A 21,177-nucleotide genomic window follows, 5' to 3' on the forward strand; every position below is an offset into this window, starting at 1 on the left:
GATCCCCCTCAAAGATCTTACTCAATAGCTTGAGAACTTGTTATAGTCATTTATCAATTGTTTATTAGTTGTTATTTCTATACATGTGGTTTTAACATAGAGAATATGTTAAGAACTTCAAATCTAAACTGTCCTGCTTAATATTTTAGTGAAGATGCCCTTTTATTGCCAATTTGGAAGTTCAAATGTAGTGTATATATATATATATTTGTTCAGATAATCTTGGCTCTCTTTCATTATATGTCTTAAGGTTGTATTGGTTTAAATTAAAATGTTAAAAGCAACATTGATAAGACTGTAGTTGAGATTATGAAAAATACAATTAAATATCATGTTAAACTTGCAAAGCTGTTAAGAATATATTTGTGTATGCAAAAAAAGTAAAAGTATGAGAAGTAAATCACAGAAAACTGAGCTATCAAAAGCAAAGAGTTGTGGAAAATTGAAAAGAAATACATTATTTGTATATTTTATACAAAGATTTATTAATTCAATAGAAAAATCAGACCTCTTTTCAAGCGGTGACATCTGAATTTCTGAATTGTTTAACATTTCAATTTATTTTGAAATAGACATACAATCTTTAGTTTTAAGGCACAGATTTAAAACTCATGAGTAAAACTTAAAAAAAAATGATTGTACACTCAGCATAAACTTATTCATGATTGAAAGGGGAAGCTAACAATCACTCTGCAGGGAGCAACTACTGAATTCTATAACACTTTGATGTCATCATCTTCACATAATGTACACTTCACCATGAAGCATGACAATAACCAGCTACTTCCAAACCATTAACCCATGCAAAATTTAATATCACATCAATGCCTCTATCAAAATAGCACAGTGAAAATGAACACTAGCTGCTAAAATAACCGAGAGCTACCTTGCAATCATGAATTATTTCTAGCCTGCCACTGAGGCCATCCTCATCCTCCTTAATAAACATTTATAATTTTTAGATAGCTTCTATAATATGAGATGCTTAAAATAAGCAACCACCAGTATCTTCCCAGTATTACATATTATAAATTTTGAAGTTCCTTACTGACCCTGTTGACTTCCAGGCAGGATGACAGTGTAAATACAGAGCTCTAATGATAACCTTTTCAATTTTTAATTAAAGTATCCGATCACATGGAAAAATTGTGCATTTCCCTAAATATATGTGACTGAAACTCAACAGAGGTTGAGCTAGAAGAACAGAGTAGACAATCATTAGCATATTAATAGAATTGAAACCAAGGAAGTGGATGAGTGAAGAGATATGAATTGGTTCAGAGATGCCAAGTAAGATAAGTGTCTGGTGAATTTTGAAACAACAATATTAGGTGTGACATTGTAAACACAATTTAGTAAAGTGGTGAGGGAAAAGGAGAGAGGAGTGGTAGAGTGGAGAATTATACCTGCAAATGAACTCAATCAGTAGCAGGAACGGGGATGTGAGAGTGCTAGAAGGAATTTATTTTTAACTTGCTTATCTTTGAGGACATGAAAAACCTGGACATGTTTAAATGCTGATGTAGAGAGAGGGAGTTGAAGCTAAAAAGAAGACGTGGGATGTTTGACAGAGGCCCTTGAGGATATCTGAAGAGATAAGCATGTGGGGCATGCATGTAGGAAGGACAGCGTAACTGTTGACTACTTTGGAATTACACAACATAACCTTGAAATATTTAAAGCAAAAATTTTTTGAAGTGCTGATGTAGGACAGAAAGAAAAAAGATAGGTAGAAAGGAGACAAAAGGAAGGGTAAGAAGACTGTAACTCTACCAGAAAGCCTTTGGTCAGAGTTCCTCATACCTTCCATCCTAATGCCAGTACTTCTTCCAGGCCCATCACTCCAAAATTACTGGGCCATCTATGAATCTTCACTCACAATCTTAAAATTACTGGAAATTCATCAACTGTGCACTGCTAATAAGCCCACTAATATATGTATCTTTAGAATAGATTGAGCAAAGGGAGCTACAAAACTCATAGAGTACCTTCCCATTATCTTCATCAGACAGTAGAGACATGTCAATATAAGGATCCTGAGAACCCAGACCAATATAATCTGTCTCCTGATCCCCAGACTGACGTCAACCCTGCACTCCTCCCCATGACCACCTCGCACCAAGTTTCCTATAAAAGAACCTGAGGTCCCTGAAGCACATCTCACTCCCAAGAGAGCCTGCATTCTTCCTTACAGGTGCACTCCTCGCTTTCCTGGACACATCTTTGTGCCTCCTGCTGACATGTCTTGAAATTCCCTTCTGTGGCATTTATCAAGAACCCTGTCAGCCTGAGTTCAGTCCCCCCTCTTTGGGACATCCTAGGAACCCCTCCGATGATAATACTTAGAAAATTGGTAGAAATTTTATAGTAGCAAAAGATTGTAAAGTGTTTCTGTCAGTCCTAAAGCAATCAAATAGATGAAATAAATTAAGCACAGAGAGAATCTGAGAAACAATTAATAAATGTAGCTTAAGAGAAGTTGTTCAAAATCTTTTCTATCACTCTTCCTTTTTTGTGGATGCCATCACAAAAAATGAGTGTTAGCATTTTGTTAAGTTGGAGAAATCTGATTGCTCTGTTTCTTAGGAAAGAAAGATAGCATAATGTCTCTTGATCTAGTCTCCATGTAGTCTCATAGCTTGAAATACTTTATCTCCAACCCCAAACTCTCTGCACTTAGCTCTCTTATCTTAGTTCCCATGCAGTATTATCTACAGCATATCCTATTCCTCCACCAACCTTTTTCTTTTCCATTAAAATCCCTACAATCTATTCAGGTATATAAATCAGAAGCCTAGAAGACATCTTTTTACTGTTGCTCTCCTTTACCTCTCGTTTACCCTATTACCAAGTCCTGAAAATTCTACTTTACATATACATATGTCAAAGCTTCTATTTCTCTCCATTTTGACTGTCATTTCCCTAAATCAAGCCACTATCATTTCTTAGCTGGATTACTATAATTTCCTTATTCTTCGTTTCCATTGTGCCGGGCTTTATTCTCCACATAGGAAGCAGCTTCAGAGATCTTTTGATAATGGAAATTTCTTCATGACCCACTGAACAAACTCCATCAAGGCAATACATTCTTATTGCATTTATAATGAAGTCCAAGTGAATCAACATAGTCTATAGGTCGTGTAAGTTGCTCAGAAGGTATATCACATTTCTATTATCCCCCCTTCTATTTGCTTCTCCCATAAACCTTTAAGGCCTGAGAGATCAGGGTTTAAGTTTGTTTTATTAACTATTATATGCATGTGCTGTCTATCACAGTGACCGGTACATTGTGATAATAATAAACATTGAATGATTATGTAAATGATAACTTGGTCTTAGGATAAGATCTTTTCCAAGCAAATGAAAAGGGAAGACACATCCAAGGCCTCCTACCTTGTCGTTAGATGACCTATTTATTAAAGGGTCTTGGGATTAGGACAGCTTCAGTCTCGGTTTTCACATGTGCTTGCTGGTATACTCTAAGCTGGTTTTTCCTCATAGGCTGGATATGGAGTTAGGCTTGATGAATTAGAAGTGGGTATGAACACTTGGAAAACATCCATCAATTTTAGCCATATTTTCTCCAATGCTGTAAACTACAACTGACCCAAACAACAACAAAAACACAAACAAACTATCTCACCGGGTTTCCAGCTTGGGATTAGATCAATTGAGGGATTTCCACCTTCAGGACCCAAATGGGAGCCATAGAAACTGGAAGATTTCAAGGGATATGAAAGACTATAGAATAGACAGACAAGTCAAACAGGTTTGGGGGGACTTGCATCATATTGGCACGCAGGTTCTTGTCTGGCTGTGCTGTACATAGCTTCCTCTCTTCAGTTTCTCATACTCCTTGTCTTCTTTCTTTAACTCACAAAGAGTCTTCAGAAAGAGAAAACTCAAATTAACCTGTACTCAGAGAGTTAGTGAAGGAAAAACTGGGTCTCCTCTCCCTAAGATTTGAGAATATGCTCTTTTGAGAAATACCAATTTTTGGTCTAGGGAATGTTTACATGCCATCCTAGTAAAGGATGTGGCCTCCATCACCTCCTACCAATAGGAAATCTTACTAAATACAGTAAATGTAAGAAAAAAACCAAAGTGCTACATGCTGAATGTTTATGTCCTGGTACATGGGACTCAGTTTCTTTCTCTCTTTTCTATGTTCCAATCCTGGGATAAGTCCTTACTTTTTTTTTTTTTTTTTTCTTTATCAATTCAATGGTAATTTGGAATGAAGGGAAAATAAATCTGTTAGTATAAATTACAATCTTGATCTAGACACCTATAGAATATTTTCTTAAGAGTCCAACTCAATTAGCATTACATCTTGAATATTTCCCTGTCTGGTTTTTAATGATGTTATAATATTTCTTTGCTGTAATGTATGACTTATTTGACATGCTCCCTGCTGTTAGTTATTTCAAGCTGCTTTCAATTTGCTACTATTACAAGTAATTTTGCCATGAGTATTATTGTACATGAGTCTTTGTCTACATCTCTGTGAGTTTCCTTAGGATATATTTCTGAATGCAGAATTACCATGTCAATAACCTTAAAAACACATTTCCAATTTAAAACCCAACTAAAAGTGTATGTGAGGATTACAATTCATGTAATTACTTTCGTTACTTTTTTGCCATACACCTGTCATTAATTTAACTTTAAACTTTTAAGACTTTTCTACATATATCCTTAAACCTTCTTTTAGAATTAGAATATTACAACTTTGTATTAACACATTTCTTAATAGATTAAAGATATTAATAATTTTTGGTTTTATTTGTTTTTATAATTTTTCTTTAGCGTGAGATATGTATAAATCACTTATAGAATATTTCTCCTTTTTAAATTTAGACAGATATATTAATCTCTTTTTGAATTTTTCTATTTGCTAAACATTGAAATTTATTGCATACATTTTAATAACTGTTTTTACAATTTCATATTGTTGTCTGTAACTGCTTAGTCCATCCAAAAATTCTTTTTGGTTTGTGTGTAACATGAAGATGGTATTTTCAGAAATATAGGGTGTTTTGGAGAGATAGGATTAATAAAATATGCATAGAAAAAGATCAAAAGACATAGAAACAGAAGCAGAAAGACAGTGGCAGAGAAACAGAATGACTGACAAAGACAGAAAGATACAGAGAATTTATTCTAAGGAACTGGTTCAAGGAATTGTGGAAGCTGCCAAGTCTGAAATTCTTAGAAGTGGCTGGAAATTCAGGTAAGCACTGATTCTGTTATCTTGAGTATGAAACTGGCAAGGCAGGCCAGCAAACTATAAATTTGGCAGCATTTCTATATTGTGATCTTGAGACAGAACGGTTTATGGTATGGAAAACCTGTCTTTTTTTTTTTTTTTTTCTAGGATCTTCAAATGATTAAATAAAGTCCACCCACAAAATAATCATCTACATTACTTAAAGTCATCTGATTGGCAATATTATTCACTGCCTTTACAACTGCAGAGAGGCTAGTGTTTGACCAAATCACTGGGCACTAAAGCCTAGCTAACTGACACATGTGTCTATATTGAGGTAATTTCCTATTTTGCAGTTATTTCAACCTACTGTCTTATAATCTCTTTTACATTAACTATTAGGTGTTCCTTTGTGTTCTAGTATTTATTTCATATTTTCATCCTATTCCATTTATATGTTGATATTCTGTAACATGGATAAAATTATTATTCATTGATTCTTTTTAACACATTTGAATATCTGAAAAGTCAAGATCCTGTGATTACTCACTTCTCTTTTTTTTTTTTAAGGAATGAAACTTTTTTTTTTATTTTTACTTTTAGTTGTCAATGGACCTTTATTTAATTTATTTATTTATATGTGGTGTGGAGAATCGAACCCAGTGCCTCACATATATTTGTTACTAAAAAAAATTGACTTAATCATCTTCAATGTTTCCCATTTTATTCAGAATAAAATCCAAAGTCATTTCCATGAACCATAATTTCCTGTAAGATTGTAACCCTAAACTGACTTTTTTTTTGTACCAGGGATTGAACCTAAGGGCACTTAACCACTGAGCCACATCCCCAGTCCTTTTAATTTTTTATTTTGAGACAGCGTCTTTCTAAGTTGTTTAGGGCCTTGCTAAGTTGCTGAGATTGGCTTTGAACTTACGATTCCCCTGTCTCAACCTCCAATGCCACTGGGATTACCATGTGCCACCTAAACTGTCTTTCTACCTTCAAACACTTGCTCAGTGTGGTCCCCCAACAATATAACCCATGCCATGCATACTTCCACTTCACTCTTTCACCTTTTCTTTCCTTCCCTAATTATCCACATCACTGGCTCTAATTTCATTCCCTCTTTCTTACAAAAATGTCCTTTCATTACATTTGCGGCCACCTTACAAGAAAAGCATTATTGTCCTCTGCCAGAGAGTTACCTGTTAGCTCTCAGTCCCACTTTCAACTTCACATTTTTCCTCTATAAAACCAAAGATAGATATTTCCAAACGATATTTCTCATATTACATTGCCAGCTGGACTCCCAAGTGTGTCTTCCATAGAGATACACTAATGCCCCTTTAGAAGGTGGGAAGAAGGCAACACCATTCTTCTTGTGATGGCACGTCCAGTGGCAGTAGGCTCAGCAACATCAGTGGTGACTGCTCATTAACAGTGGACAGATTCTAATAACCTGCTGCTCTGTGATTTCAGCAGTGTTGGTGACAGAAACTTCAAAGTGCTCGCAGCAGAGGCTGGCAGTTCTAGCAATTACAGCAGTGATGTGCTGATGCTGTTTTCCAGCATCTTCTTTAATGAGCGTACCTCGCTGTCTCTCTCTCTCAAGGACAGTGGCAGGTGCCTTCTCTTCGCATTTTGCATCTCCATTCCATGGCAATAGTCCTTCCTTCTTCTGTATTGAGTGTGCCTTGCTTCCTCTTGCACTCCAGTCCAGTATTGGTGGGAACTCCCTGATCCCAGACTAAGGGAGTTATCCTTCTTACTTTGGGTCTTGCAGAGTTTTCAAAATTTTGCATATATTTCCTCTCTGTTTGAAATATCAGAGTAATTTAAATTTTCCTGGCTGGATATTAACTGAATATACTTCCCTTGTTTCTTTGCTCAAAAGAAGATGGTAAACTGACTTTCAAATGTATTCTTAGTACAATAGCCCCACCTCCATCCATGGTTTTGCTTTCTGTAATTTCAGTTGTCTGGCATCATCAGCAATCTAAAAATATTAAATAAATATTGCAGAATTTTTTTTAAAAAAATCCATAAATTTTAAAACATGTGTCATTCTAGGTAACATGATGAAATTTTAAGCCATTCTGCTTTCTTTTGGTCAGAATATGAATCAATCCCTGTTCCAGCATATCACACTCTGTATGCTAACTGACCATTAGTTACGTGGTAGTTTTCTTGATTACCCAAAAAACTGTCATGATATCACATTGCTTGTGCTCAAATAACCCTCATTTTCCTTTGTGGCCCCATACCAGAAGAGTAGTGATTCCAGAAGGAAATTCACTTTTGCCAAAAACAAAAACAAAAACAAACAAACAAACAAACAACAACAAAAAAAAAACTGTAAGAAGCGTGCTACGGTTTAGAACTGGAATGTCCCCCAAAGTATTGGTTTATAACAGCTTTAGCCTCGTTAGTAGATTAATCCATTCATAGCTGAATGGATTACTGGGAGGTTGTGGAATATGTAGTTAAATGGGCCATGGGTTGGAGGAGGTCTCTAAGGGCATGCCCTGGAAGGGTGTACCTTATCCCCAGCCCCTTCCTTTTCTCTGTCCTTCTCTATGTGCCCTCATTCACCTCCTCCTTCTCCTCTTCTTCTTGTTCTTTTTCTTCCTCTCTCTCTCTTCTCTCTCTCTCTCCCTCCCTCCCTCCTTCCTGGCTGACATGAGCTGAACAATTTTCTTCTACCATGATGTTCTGTTTACCTCAAGCCTAGAGGCAAACAACTATGAATTGAAATCTCTGAAACTGTAAACCAAACTAAATCTTTCATCCGCTAAGTCTTTTTCCTCAGGTATTTTTATTGTAGCAACAAAAGATAACTAACGTATGTTTAAGTGTGGAGGTGAAGATAGAAAATATTCTTGAGAGAAACAGATCACATTTATATAACTTTGTTGTAATTGTTCAATTTATTATTAGTGGTTACTAATCTTTTACTGTGCCTAATTTATAAACTAAACTTCATCATAAGTGTATGTATGAGAAAATCAGTATATATGGGGTGTGGTACTCTCTATGCTTTCAAGCATCCACTGGGGATTGTGGATCACATCTCCTATGGATAAGGGGAGAAAACTGTAAGAGAAACTCCTTATTTCTAGCTGGACACCTGATCACCTCACTACAAAATATATTTCATAGGCTGTTTCACAGCTACTTATGCTCTATTGCTCTATTCATGACAAATAGATTATAGTTGAAAATAATGTGTACAGCTTATCTATCAACTTATTCAGGGGTATTTATTCCATCTTCTTTGTTTTCTAGGGACTCAGAAATGGAAACGACTGACATGATGTAGAAAACGGAAGAATTTCCTCACTATTCCTATATCTTCCCATATTGGAATATTTATTTTGTTTTAGAAAAATAAAACTTTATCTTTAAGTCACTGAATTTTGGAGGTCCCTATTATGATACATAGAAAATAACACTGTCAATGAGATGAAACTTAAATAACACCTTATATTACATAGCATCATAGTGACAGTTATTTTGTGTTTAGATATTATACTTTGTAAAATTAGTGATCCTTGTTGTGACATGAAAAGTTCCATACTCTAGACCAGGATCATCAATCCCTTAGTGAGCAGGTTAACCAAACAAAAGCAGATCTTTAATGCAAGTATCCATCTCACAAAAAAATCTGTTCTTCTGAACCAAATGAAAATATGAAATCCTATTCACTAAAACTTCCTTTACTTATGATTCATATTGATACCAGAAATGATATTGTCAATATGCTTGTGGTTCATTTGTTAATCATATTCATCACCAAGAAGAGTAACTTTGCTTAATATTTTTTTCTCGTGACACATACATCTTCAGATATGTTAATAAATTCAGTCTTGAAAAATATCTAGGTCTTCGGGTTTCCACTTTCCATATAAGATATTTTTATATATTTATCGCATTCAGTTTTGAATCTGCACTTTCAGTGACCCATTTTGAACATTAAATTAAGTAAGCATGTACTCTCTTTAATTGATGCCAATGAAGAAGTGAGCCTTCATTGATGAAGTGAAATTGGAAGAGGGCAGGACAGCCAGAATGACAAAAGTAGAGATTGTCACATCTTTTCCCAAGAAAATTAACCATTTAAAGGGCAAAAAACGACGGTTTTCAAGATGGCGGCCTAGAGGGTGGCTGCATTTCATGTTGCTCCAGGACTCAGGATTCAAAAGAGGAGATATTGAGATGCTTAGGACCAACTCAAAGCAGCCGGGTGACTCTCACCCCCTGGGGGGGCATCCCGGATGGGACAGGGGTCCCGGAACGCAGGAAACTTTGTGAAGTAGAACTGCCGGCGAGACGCCCCTCCCCCCGCTGGAGCAGTGAACTCGGACAGCTGGGAGCGCCGTAAAGGAGGCCGCTAGGCACAGCGCTGGGACTTGGAGCAACCACTGGGGCTTCGGCGGCTGCCCAGGGGAAGAGTGGCGAGGAGAACTGTGTGGACTCAGGACACCGGGGCCTGCCCTGAGGAGGAGGAGAGGAGCGTGGCCACTTGGATTCGGAGTGACTGCACCAGAGCTACAGGCGGTTGCCAGAGGAGAAGCTGCGCGGCGAGCTGCTTGGAATCAGAACGACGCTTCTGAACACCGGGGCCTGCCCTGAGGACGAGGAGGAAGAGGAGCGCGGCCGCTTGGATTCGGGTGACTACACCAGAGCTACAGGCGGTTGCCAGAGCAGGGGCTGCGTGGCGAGCTGTTTGGACTCTGACCACTTCTGAACACCGGGGCCTGCCCGGAGGAGTAGGAGAAGGAGGAGGAGGAGCGCAGCGGGTCCTTTGGACTCGCAGTGACTGCATTAGCACTCCAGGGGGCTGCTCAGAGGAGAAGGCGAGTGGTGAGTTGTTTGGTCTTAAAGTGACAGCTCCTGAACACAGGGGGGCTGCCTGGAGGAGAAGCGTGGTGGGATGCTTGGTCTTGAGTGGCCGCACCTGAGCTCCGGGCGGTGCCCAGAGGACCCGTGCAGCGGGTCACGTGGATTCAGAGCCACTCAAAGGGACTGCTCCTGAACACCCGGGGGGTTATCTGGAGAAGGAGGAGGAACGGGGAGGGTCACTTCGACTCGGAGTGATTGACTACCCCGGGCTACGGGTGGTTGGTGGGAGGAGGAGGCACGAAGTGAGTTTCTTGGACTCCTACTGACCGCACCGGCATACTGGGCAGCTGTCTGGAGGAAGAGGCCTGTGGCGGGTCTCTGGGACTCAGAGCGATTGTTCGGGGCCACAGGTGGCTGCTCAGAGGAGGGGCCATGCAGCCAGGCGATTAGGTGCAGAACAGGGTCCCAGGATCTAGGAGGCTTCTGGGTGGAAGAGCCGCACAGAGACAGGCTTAGGGCGGAGCGAAGGTTCCAGGCCTGTGGGCAAATTCTCTGAGGAGGGGCAGCCTAAGGAGATTCATCTGCGAAGGGGGAGGCACCCAGGCCCAGGAGGTAGGGCCGGGCCCCTGGAAACTTTGCAGAGGAAGGCAGCCCAGCCCAGGCAGTAGCTGTAAATTGAGGGGAACCTCTAGGAGGAAACTGACCAGTGAGACCTCCCCACTGGGTGAGTCTTCCCTGCCTGGTGAGGTTTCCCCACAAGGACGGTAAAACCAGAGACACAGGCCCAAACAGGCCTTGCCTCAGCCCACAGCCTAGGTCCCCTTTGGATGACCATTGGTCAACAAGTGGAGGCACCTCTGCCCACTAGCAGGGAATATACCCCACCTGAAGGCCACCACTCCTAGAGAGGCAGCTTCCTTGTGGAGCACCGCATTATCAACTTCCTCCAAGACTTCAGCCTACTGAAGGCTAAGAGGGGATATATATAGAAATCTTCAGGGACATTGTAAATCAACAGAGGAAATCTGCAATATCTCAGCGGTCCACTGATACCTGAACAATATGAGAAAACAAGGAAAGAAAATGATGCAAACAAATCTAGATGTTACATCAATAAAACCCAATGACAGCATGGCAGAAGAAATGACAGAAAAGGAGTTCAGAATGTACATAATTAAAATGATCAGAGAAGCAAACGATGAGATGGAAGAGCAAATGCAAGCATTGAATGATCGCACCAATCGACAGTTAAAAGAGCAAATACAGGAAGCAAAAGATCATTTCAATAAAGAGTTAGAGATATTGAAAAAAAACCAAACAGAAATCCTTGACATGAAGGAAACAATAAACCAAATTAAGAACTCCATAGAAAGCATATCCAATAGGATAGAACACCTGGAAGACAGAACCTCAGACATTGAAGACAAAATATTTAACCTTGAAAACAAAGTTGAACAAACAGAGAAGATGGTAAGAAATCATGAACAGAATCTACAAGAACTATGGGATATCAAGAAAAGGCCAAATTTAAGAATTATTGGGATTGAGGAAGGTCTAGAGAAACAAGCCAAAGGAATGAACAACCTATTCAATGAAATAATATCAGAAAATTTCCCAAATCTGAAGAATGAAATGGAAAATCAAGTTCAAGAGGCTTATAGGACTCCAAATACACAAAATTACAACAGACCCACACCAAGGCACATTATAATGAAAATACCTAACATACAAAATAAAGACAGAATTTTAAAGGCTGTGAGAGAAAAGAACCAAATTACATTCAGGGGGAAACCAATACGCATATCAGCAGATTTTTCAATCCTGACCCTAAAAGCTAGAAGGTCCTGGAACAACATTTTTCAAGCCCTGAAAGAAAATGGATGCCAACCAAGAATCTTATACCCAGCAAAACTTACCTTCAAATTTGACGATGAAATAAAATCCTTCCATGATAAACAAAAGCTAAAAGAATTTACAAAAAGAAAGCCAGCATTACAGAACATTCTCAACAAAATATTCCATGAGGAAGAGATGAAAAACAAAGAAGCAAATCAGCAAAGGGAGGAATTATCCTAAAGGAATTGTCAAATAAAGGAGGAAACAAGTTGTGTCAAACAAATAAATAAACAAAATTTAAAAAATGAACCAAATGACCGGGAAACCAAATCATTTATCTATAATAACCCTGAATGTTAATGGCCTGAATTCATCAATCAAAAGACATAGACTGGCAGACTGGATTAAAAAGAAAGATCCAACAATATGTTGCCTGCAAGAGACTCACCTCATAGAAAAAGATACCCATAGATTAAAGGTGAAAGGATGGGGAAAAACATACCATGCACATGGACTCAGCAAAAAAGCTGGAGTATCCATTCTCATTTCCAATAATGTGGACTTCAAGCCAAAGTTAGTCAGAAGGGATAAAGAAGGTCATTTCATAGTGCTTAAGAGAAGCATAAATCAGCAAGATATAACAATCATAAACATCTATGCCCCAAACAGTGGCTCATCTATGTATGTCAAACAAATCCTTCTCAATTTCAGAAACCAAATAGACCACAACACAATAATACTAGGTGATTTTAACACGCCGCTCTCACCACTGGACAGATCTTCCAGACAAAAATTGAACAAAGAAACCATAGATCTCAATAACACAATCAATAATTTAGACTTAACGGACATTTATAGAATATACCATCCAACCAAGAGTGAATACACTTTCTTCTCAGCAGCACATGGATCCTTCTCTAAAATAGACCATATATTATGCCACAAAGCTAATGTTAGCAAATACAAGAAGATACAGACACTAGCATGTATTCTATGAGATCATAATGGATTGAAGTTAGAAATAAATGAAAGAGTAAAACACAGAAACTATTCCAACATCTGGAGATTAAACAATATGCTTTTATATGATGAATGGATAACAGAAGATATTAGGAAGGAAATTAAAAAATTCTTAGAGGTAAATGAGAACAAAGAAACATCATATCAAAATCTCTGGGACACTATGAAAGCAGTACTTAGAGGGAAATTTATTTCATGGAGCGCATTTAATAAAAGAAGTAAAACTCAACAAATAAACAACCTAACACTACAGCTTAAAGCCCTAGAAAAAGAAGAACAGAACAGCACCAAAAGTAGTAGAAGACAGGAAATAGTTAAACTCAGAGCTGAAATCAATGAAATTGAAACAAAAGAAACAATACAAAAAATTGACAAAATAAATAGTTGGTTCTTCGAAAAAATAAACAAAATTGATAAACCTTTAGCCACACTAACAAAGAGAAGACGAGAGAAAACACAAATCACTAAAATTCGGAATGAACAAGGAAATATCACAACAGACACAATTGAAATACAAAACATAATCAGAAGCTATTTTGAAAATCTATACTCCAACAAAATAGAAAATTTCGAAGACATCAACAGGTTTCTAGAGACATATGAATTGCCTAAACTGAACGAGGAGGACATAAACAATTTAAATATACCAATTTCAAGTACTGAAATAGAAGAAGTCATCAAAAGCCTACCAACAAAGAAAAGTCCGGGACCAGATGGGTTCTCAGCCGAGTTCTACAAAACCTTTAAGGAAGAGCTCATTCCAATACTTCTCAAAGTATTCCATAAAATAGAAGAGGAGGGAACCCTCCCAAACTCATTCTATGAAGCCAATATCACACTGATACCTAAACCAGACAGAGACTCATCAAGGAAAGAAAATTTCAGACCAATATCCTTAATGAACATCGACGCAAAAATTCTCAACAAAATTTTAGCAAATCGCATACAAAAACATATTAAAAAGATAGTGCACCATGATCAAGTGGGTTTCATCCCAGGGATGCAAGGTTGGTTCAACATCAGGAAATCAATAAACGTAATTCACCATATTAATAGACTTAAAGTCAAGAATCACATGATTATTTCAATAGATGCAGAAAAAGCATTTGATAAAATACAGCACCCCTTCATGCTCAAAACACTAGAAAAAATAGGGATAGTGGGAACATTCCTTAACATTGTGAAGGCCATTTATGCTAAGCCCATGGCTAATATCATTCTAAATGGTGAAAAACTGAAAGCATTCCCCCTAAAAACTGGAACAAGGCAGGGATGCCCTCTTTCACCACTTCTATTCAACATCTTTCTTGAGACTCTGGCCAGAGCAATTAGACAAACCAAAGAAATTAAAGGGATACGAATTGGAAAAGAAGAACTCAAACTATCCCTGTTCGCTGATGACATGATTATATATTTAGAGGAACCTGGAAATTCCACCAGAAAACTCTTAGAACTCATAAGTGATTTCAGTAAAGTAGCAGGTTACAAGATCAATGCCCATAAATCCAACGCATTTTTATACGTAAGTGATGAATCTTCAGAAAGAGAAATTAGGAAAACTACCCCATTCACAATAGCCTCAAAAAAAATAAAATACGTGGGAATCAATCTCACAAAAGAGGTGAAAGACCTCTACAATGAGAACTATACAACACTAAAGAAAGAAATTAAAGAACACCTTAGAAGATGGAAAGATCTTCCATGTTCTTGGATAGGAAGAATTAATATTGTCAAAATGGCCATACTACCTAAAGTGCTATACAAATTCAATACAATTCCAATTAAAATCCAAATGACGTACCTTACAGAAATAGAGCAAGCAATTATGAAATTCATCTGGAAGAATAAGAAACCCAGAATAGCTAAAGCAATCCTTAGCAGGAAGAGTGAAACAGGGGGTATTGCAATACCAGATCTTCAACTCTACTACAAAGCAATAGTAACAAATACGGCATGGTATTGGTACCAAAATAGAAAGGTAGATCAATGGTACAGAATAGAGGACACGAACACAAACCCAAATAAATACAATTTTCTCATACTAGACAAAGGGGCCAAAAATATGCAATGGAGAAAAGATAGCCTCTTCAACAAATGGTGCTGGGAGAATTGGAAATCCATATGCAACAGAATGAAACTAAACCCATATCTCTCACCATGCACGAAACTAAACTCAAAATGGATTAAGGACCTCGGAATCAGACCAGAGACCCTGCAGATTATAGAAGAAAAAGTAGGTCCAAATCTTCACCTTGTTGGTCTAGGACCAGACTTCCTTAACAGGACTCCCATAGCACAAGAAATAAAAGCTAGAATCAACCACTGGGATAGATTCAAACTAAAAAGCTTTCTCTCAGCAAAGGAAACTATCAGCAATGCGAAGAAAGAGCCTACAGAGTGGGAGAATATCTTTGCCAATCATACTTCAGATAGAGCACTAATCTCCAGAATCTATAAAGAACTCAAAAAACTCTACTCCAAGAATTCAAATAGTCCAGTCAACAAATGGGCTAAGGAAATGAATAGACACTTCACAGAAGAAGATCTACAAGCAATCAACAAACATATGGAAAAATGTTCAACATCTCTAGTAATAAGAGAAATGCAAATCAAAACCACCCTAAGATTCCATCTCACCCCAATTAGAATGGCGATTATCAAGAATACGAGCAACAACAGGTGTTGGCGAGGATGTGGGGAGAAAGGTACACTCATACACTGCTGGTGGGGCTGCAAATTAGTGCAGCCACTCTGGAAAGCAGTGTGGAGATTCCTTAGAAAACTTGGAATGGAACCACCATTTGACCCAGCTATCCCACTCCTTGGCCTATACCCAAAGGACTTAAAATCTGCATACTACAGAGATACAGCCACATCAATGTTCATAGCTGCTCAATTCACAATAGCCAGACTGTGGAACCAACCTAGATGCCCTTCAATTGATGAGTGGATAAAGAAACTGTGGTATATATATACAATGGAATATTACTCAGCCATAAAGAATGATAAAATTATGACATTTGCAGGCAAATGGATGAAATTGGAGAATATCATGCTAAGTGAGATAGGCCAATCTCAAAAAGCCAAAGGACGAATGATATCGCTGATAAGTGGAGGATGACACATAATGGGGGGGGAGGGAAGGGTTAGAGTTAGGGTTAGGGAGAGGGGCAAGTATGGAGGAAGGAACTACTGTATAGAGGGTAAAGAGGGGTGGGAGGGGTGGGGGGAAGGGAAAAAATAACAGAATGAATCAAACAACATTGCTCTATGTAAATTTATGATTACACAAATGGTATGCCTTTACGCCATGTACAAACAGAGAAACAACATGTATCCCATTTGTTTACAATAAAAAAAAAAATAAAAAAAAAAAATAAAGGGCAAAAAACTATAAAAACCAAAACCAAAAATGGCAGTCTGTAGCAAACGTCCTGTGAATAAACAGCAAGTGGGAAAACATTCATTCAAGAAAATACAATAAATCTCAGTAGGAACAGGAAGAATCTCTGGCATTTGAGCCACAACCCACTCCCTCCCCTATTTTAGAGAAAACACTCAGAGAATTCTACTGCAGACAAGCATAAAAAAATGGAGGTAGCCTGTTCCCCAAGCTTCAATCCTAGAGCTCTACTTTTACTCTGAGAACAGAAAACCAGTGTTTCTCATTTCTCTTATACAATATCTTAGAAGTTGTATTCCAGGCAGATAATATCACCAGGGCCAGGGCTCTCTCTTCACATATGGAAGGTCCCAAATTCCCACTCCAGCTTGCTCATGGAATACAAGTTCTACTCTGGAAGAGAGAAGACCAGAAACCCAAGGCCTGCCATCCTCTACCATGACCACTAACGCAGTAATAAGAGTGCACCATCATCCCCAGTTTTAGTGTAAGAGTCTAAGGATTCTCCTAAAGAAAAGGCAAACCATTTAAATGAAAAGTTTCACAGCTCTGCCTAATGGGAGTGACTTTTTTTTTTTTTTTTTTTAAGGGAAAGTGGAGAACACCTTGCATAAAGCTATTACTAGAAGCAAATAAAGAAGGATTGCAGCTCCATGGTACAAAAAAACAGCAAAGCAGCTGGAAGTTAATAGGGTGAAATAGAGGGAAAAAAATAGAAAAGAGGAACACCCTTAAGGTTTCAGTTAGCTCTGTGGTTGAAAAGGTTGTGTACAAGTGCTAAGCCACAATCTCTCAGGAACAATCAAGGCACAATATGGGCAGGATCACAAGTATTGTTCATACTAAACACAAATGGTAGGCACAGAGTGGAAGACTCACAGGGACAAGGGGGTCAAAAAGAGGTTCTGACACTAGCTGACCCATAGGCTACTCTGACAAGAAGGAATTCTTGTGAATTCAGAATCACACCCATCCCTTACAAACTAAAAGACTAATTGCACACCAAAAGAGGAATCAGAGAGGGAACCACCAAGTTGTTTGTTCTTGGTTAAAAATAAGCAAAAAGTAAATGAATTCCCTGGATTGTTATAGTGGCTTTAACTAAACTCATATCCAACTATAAAAACTAACTAATTAAAGGTCTTAAATCACAATCTGTGACCAATAAGTGCTTATGCTGACATATGGATAACTCTTGCATAACCAAGACAAACAAATAAAATGAAGGGAAAAGAAGGGTGAGGAGGAACATCAGATGCTGTACAATCTGCAAAGGAAAAAGAATTCACAAAATTACTTCATCTGAATTTCTAAACAACAAAAAAAAAAAATGACCAAGTAAATAACAATACTTAGAAGTGGGGATCTATATTCCAAAGATACTGGTAATAGTTACTAATAGTTGTGACTAGGAATTACTTTTACTGTTTAAGTATTAATAAAGACCATACTTCCATATATATTTTTCTTTCTTTTCTTTACTACTATCAAAAATAATTATACAAAACAGCACATATATATATATATGTATGTATGTTTCTGTGTATATAGCACATAGAAACTTAAGTTAATTATTAACTATTAGTTACTAATTAATAAATGACTGGCTGGGGATGTACTAACTAGAAATACATAGTTGCTACTAGTATATTACATTAAAAATCCCATATTAACAACATATATAAGACATTTAAACATAGAATTATAACCCAAGTACATGAAGAACTATGGGCAATAGAAACAACCTTTGAAGAGGGCAGAATTAGTAGAGGCAACAGAATAGCTACTAGAAATATGTTTAAATAACTAAAGAATCCATGCACTAAAAATATAGGAAAGTATGATGATAATATTTCATTGAATAAAGACCACAATTAAAAAGACAGAATCTATTAATAGGACCAAAAGGAAATTCTAGAGTTGAAAACTACAACAACTGAAATGGAAAATACACTCAACAAGATATAGGAAGTGGCCCGAGAAAGAATCAGGGAATTTGAAACGAATAAAGGTAGTGAAAGAAAAAGATAGCAAAGAAGAAAGAGAAAAGGTAATAAAGAAAAATAAATCCTCAGAGAATATGGAATATATTAAATCCACTAACCAAAGTGTAATTAAGAAGGAAAGATAAATGTAAGATAAAGGATTACATGTATGATTACACGAATGGTATGAATCTACATTGTGTACAACAATAGAAATGAAATGAGGTACCCCATTTGTGTTCAATGAATCAAAACGCAGTCTGTAAAAAAGTTAAAAAATAAATAAATAATTAAAGTTTTAAAGAAGAACATACTTACATATTTATTTTCCTTTCTTTTCTTGATTGTTATAAAAATTGTATGCAACAATATGCATCTAAGGTAGAACAATACCACATAGAAATAATATATTTGACATTATATTACAAAAGAAATGGAGGGGAGCAAAGCTACATTGGCATCAAGAAAATATCAGAGGATAACTCACATTCATAGAAAGTAATGGAGAAAACCAGAGGGAATTATTAAGAAGGCAAATGTAACCAACTCTATAAATATTTGCTCTCTTTAATGTCATCTAACAAGACATGAGTATATAAAGTCATTAATTATTACAAAGTATTCTGAGGGTCTTAACATATAAAGACATAATTTATATAACAATAATAACAAAATAAGAAAAAGAAAGGAGCCACATAGAAATAAAATTTGTGTAATTTTATTGGAACCAAGTTAGTACTAAATGGAAAGAGAATTTGAGAATTTAAGTCATATACTGTAGGTCCCAAAGCAAGCACCAAAGAGTAATTTGAACATCTAATTAAATAATATACTAAAGGAATTAAAACGTAACATTAAAAAATATCCACTAAGTGTAAAAAAAAAGAAATGAAGAATAGAAGAACAAAATAATATACAACTTAAAGGAAACAAAATGAAGTGATAAATCTTCATTCAAAAAGCACAAATTTTTATAAATTAAATAAAACATGGTGCAATAAGAAGAGACATATATACAAAGATTCAAATAGTTTAAAAACAAAAGGATAGAAAAAGATGTACCATAGAAGAGCTGGAGATTCTACACTATCAGACAAAAAAGACTTTCAAATTTAAAATATGTTATTGGAGATAAAAAGTAACATATTATATTGATAACATGGTTAATCTGCAGAAAGCTCTAACAATGATATAAAAGCATGCCCCTAACAATACAGATGAAACCACATATAGAAAAACTTACAGGACTGAAAGGAAAAATAAACAATTCAAAAATAAGAGTTCAAAACTTCCATGATAATTTTCAATAAAGAAAGAACAACTAGGCAAAAGATCAACAAAGAAAGAGAAAACTGGAATAATACAATAGATACATGCACAACACTGGACACAAAAGCAGCCAAATAAACATTCTTTTTAGGTGCATTCTCCAGAATAGACCATATTCTAGGCCATAAAATAAGTCTCAATAGATTTAAAATAATAGAAATAATATAGTGTTTCTGAGCCACAAACAGATTAAACAGGAAAAAAAGACATGAAAATGTGTATTTACAGATATATGGAAATTAAATAAGAGCCTCTAGTTAACCAATGAGAAAAATGCTAAATATCAGGCAAATTTAGAGTAAGTTCTAAGATAAACTAAAACAAATAACACACCAAAACTTATAGGATTCCATGAAAGAGGTGTTCAGAGCAAAATTTACAGTGATAAATTCACATATTAATAGAAAAAAGATGTATAAACTCAATAATCTTAAAATCTGACCTAAAGAAACTGGAAAAACACAAGTATTATATACCTAAACCAAATGAAAGAAAAAAATGTAGCCAAGATTAAGGTTTAAATAAATGAAATTAAAAACAGAAAAGTAGAAAAAACAGCAAAAACAAGTTGTCCATTGGAAACACAAATAAAATTGACTCATTAACTATTTTTTGTTTTGTTTTGCATTGCTGGGGATTGAACCCAGGGCCTTGTGTTTGCAAGGCAAGCACTCTACCCGCCGAGCTATCTCCCTAGCCCACCATCATTAACTATTTTAAACTAGGAAGACAAGAGAGATTAGAGACATCACTATTGAGCTTACAGAAATGAAAATTTATTATGAGAGAACACTCATTAATATCCCAATTAATCAGATAAAAAAGATGAAATGGACAAGTTCCTAGAAAGACACAAATCATACAAGATAAAATCGAAAATAAATAGCCCAATAAATAAATGGGTTAAGGAACTGAACAGACACCTCAAAGAAGAAGAAATACAGTTGATCAACAAATAAATGAAAAAAATGTTCATCATCTCTAGCAATTAGAGAAATGCAAAAGAAAACTACTCTAACATTTCATCTCACTCCATTCAGAATGTCAATTATCAAGAATACGAGCCATAATAAAGGTGGGGAAATAGGTACACTCATGCATTGGCGAGGATGTGGGGAAATAGGTACACTCATACATTGCTGGTGGGACTGCAAATTGTTGCAACCACTATGGAAAACAGTATGGAGATTTCTCAGAAAACTTGGAATGGGACCACCATTTGACCCAGTTATCTCACTCCCACTCCTTGGTTTATACCCAAAGGATTTACAATCAGTATACTACAGTAACAGTCACATCCATGTTTACAGCAGCTCAGTTCACAATAACTAAACTACGGAACCAACCTATATGCCCTTCAACAGATGAATGGATAAAGAAAATATGGTACACATATACAATGAAATATTACTCAGTCTTAAAGAAGAATGAAATTATGGCATTTGCAGGTAAATGGTTGGAGCTGGAGAATCTCATGCTAAGAGAAATAAGCCAATCCCCCAAAACCAAAGGCTGAATGTTTTTTTCTGATGAGTGAATGCTGATCCATA

Source organism: Sciurus vulgaris (assembly GCF_902686455.1).
Source record: "Sciurus vulgaris genome assembly, chromosome: 5".
In the NCBI taxonomy this organism is placed as follows: domain Eukaryota; kingdom Metazoa; phylum Chordata; class Mammalia; order Rodentia; family Sciuridae; genus Sciurus; species Sciurus vulgaris.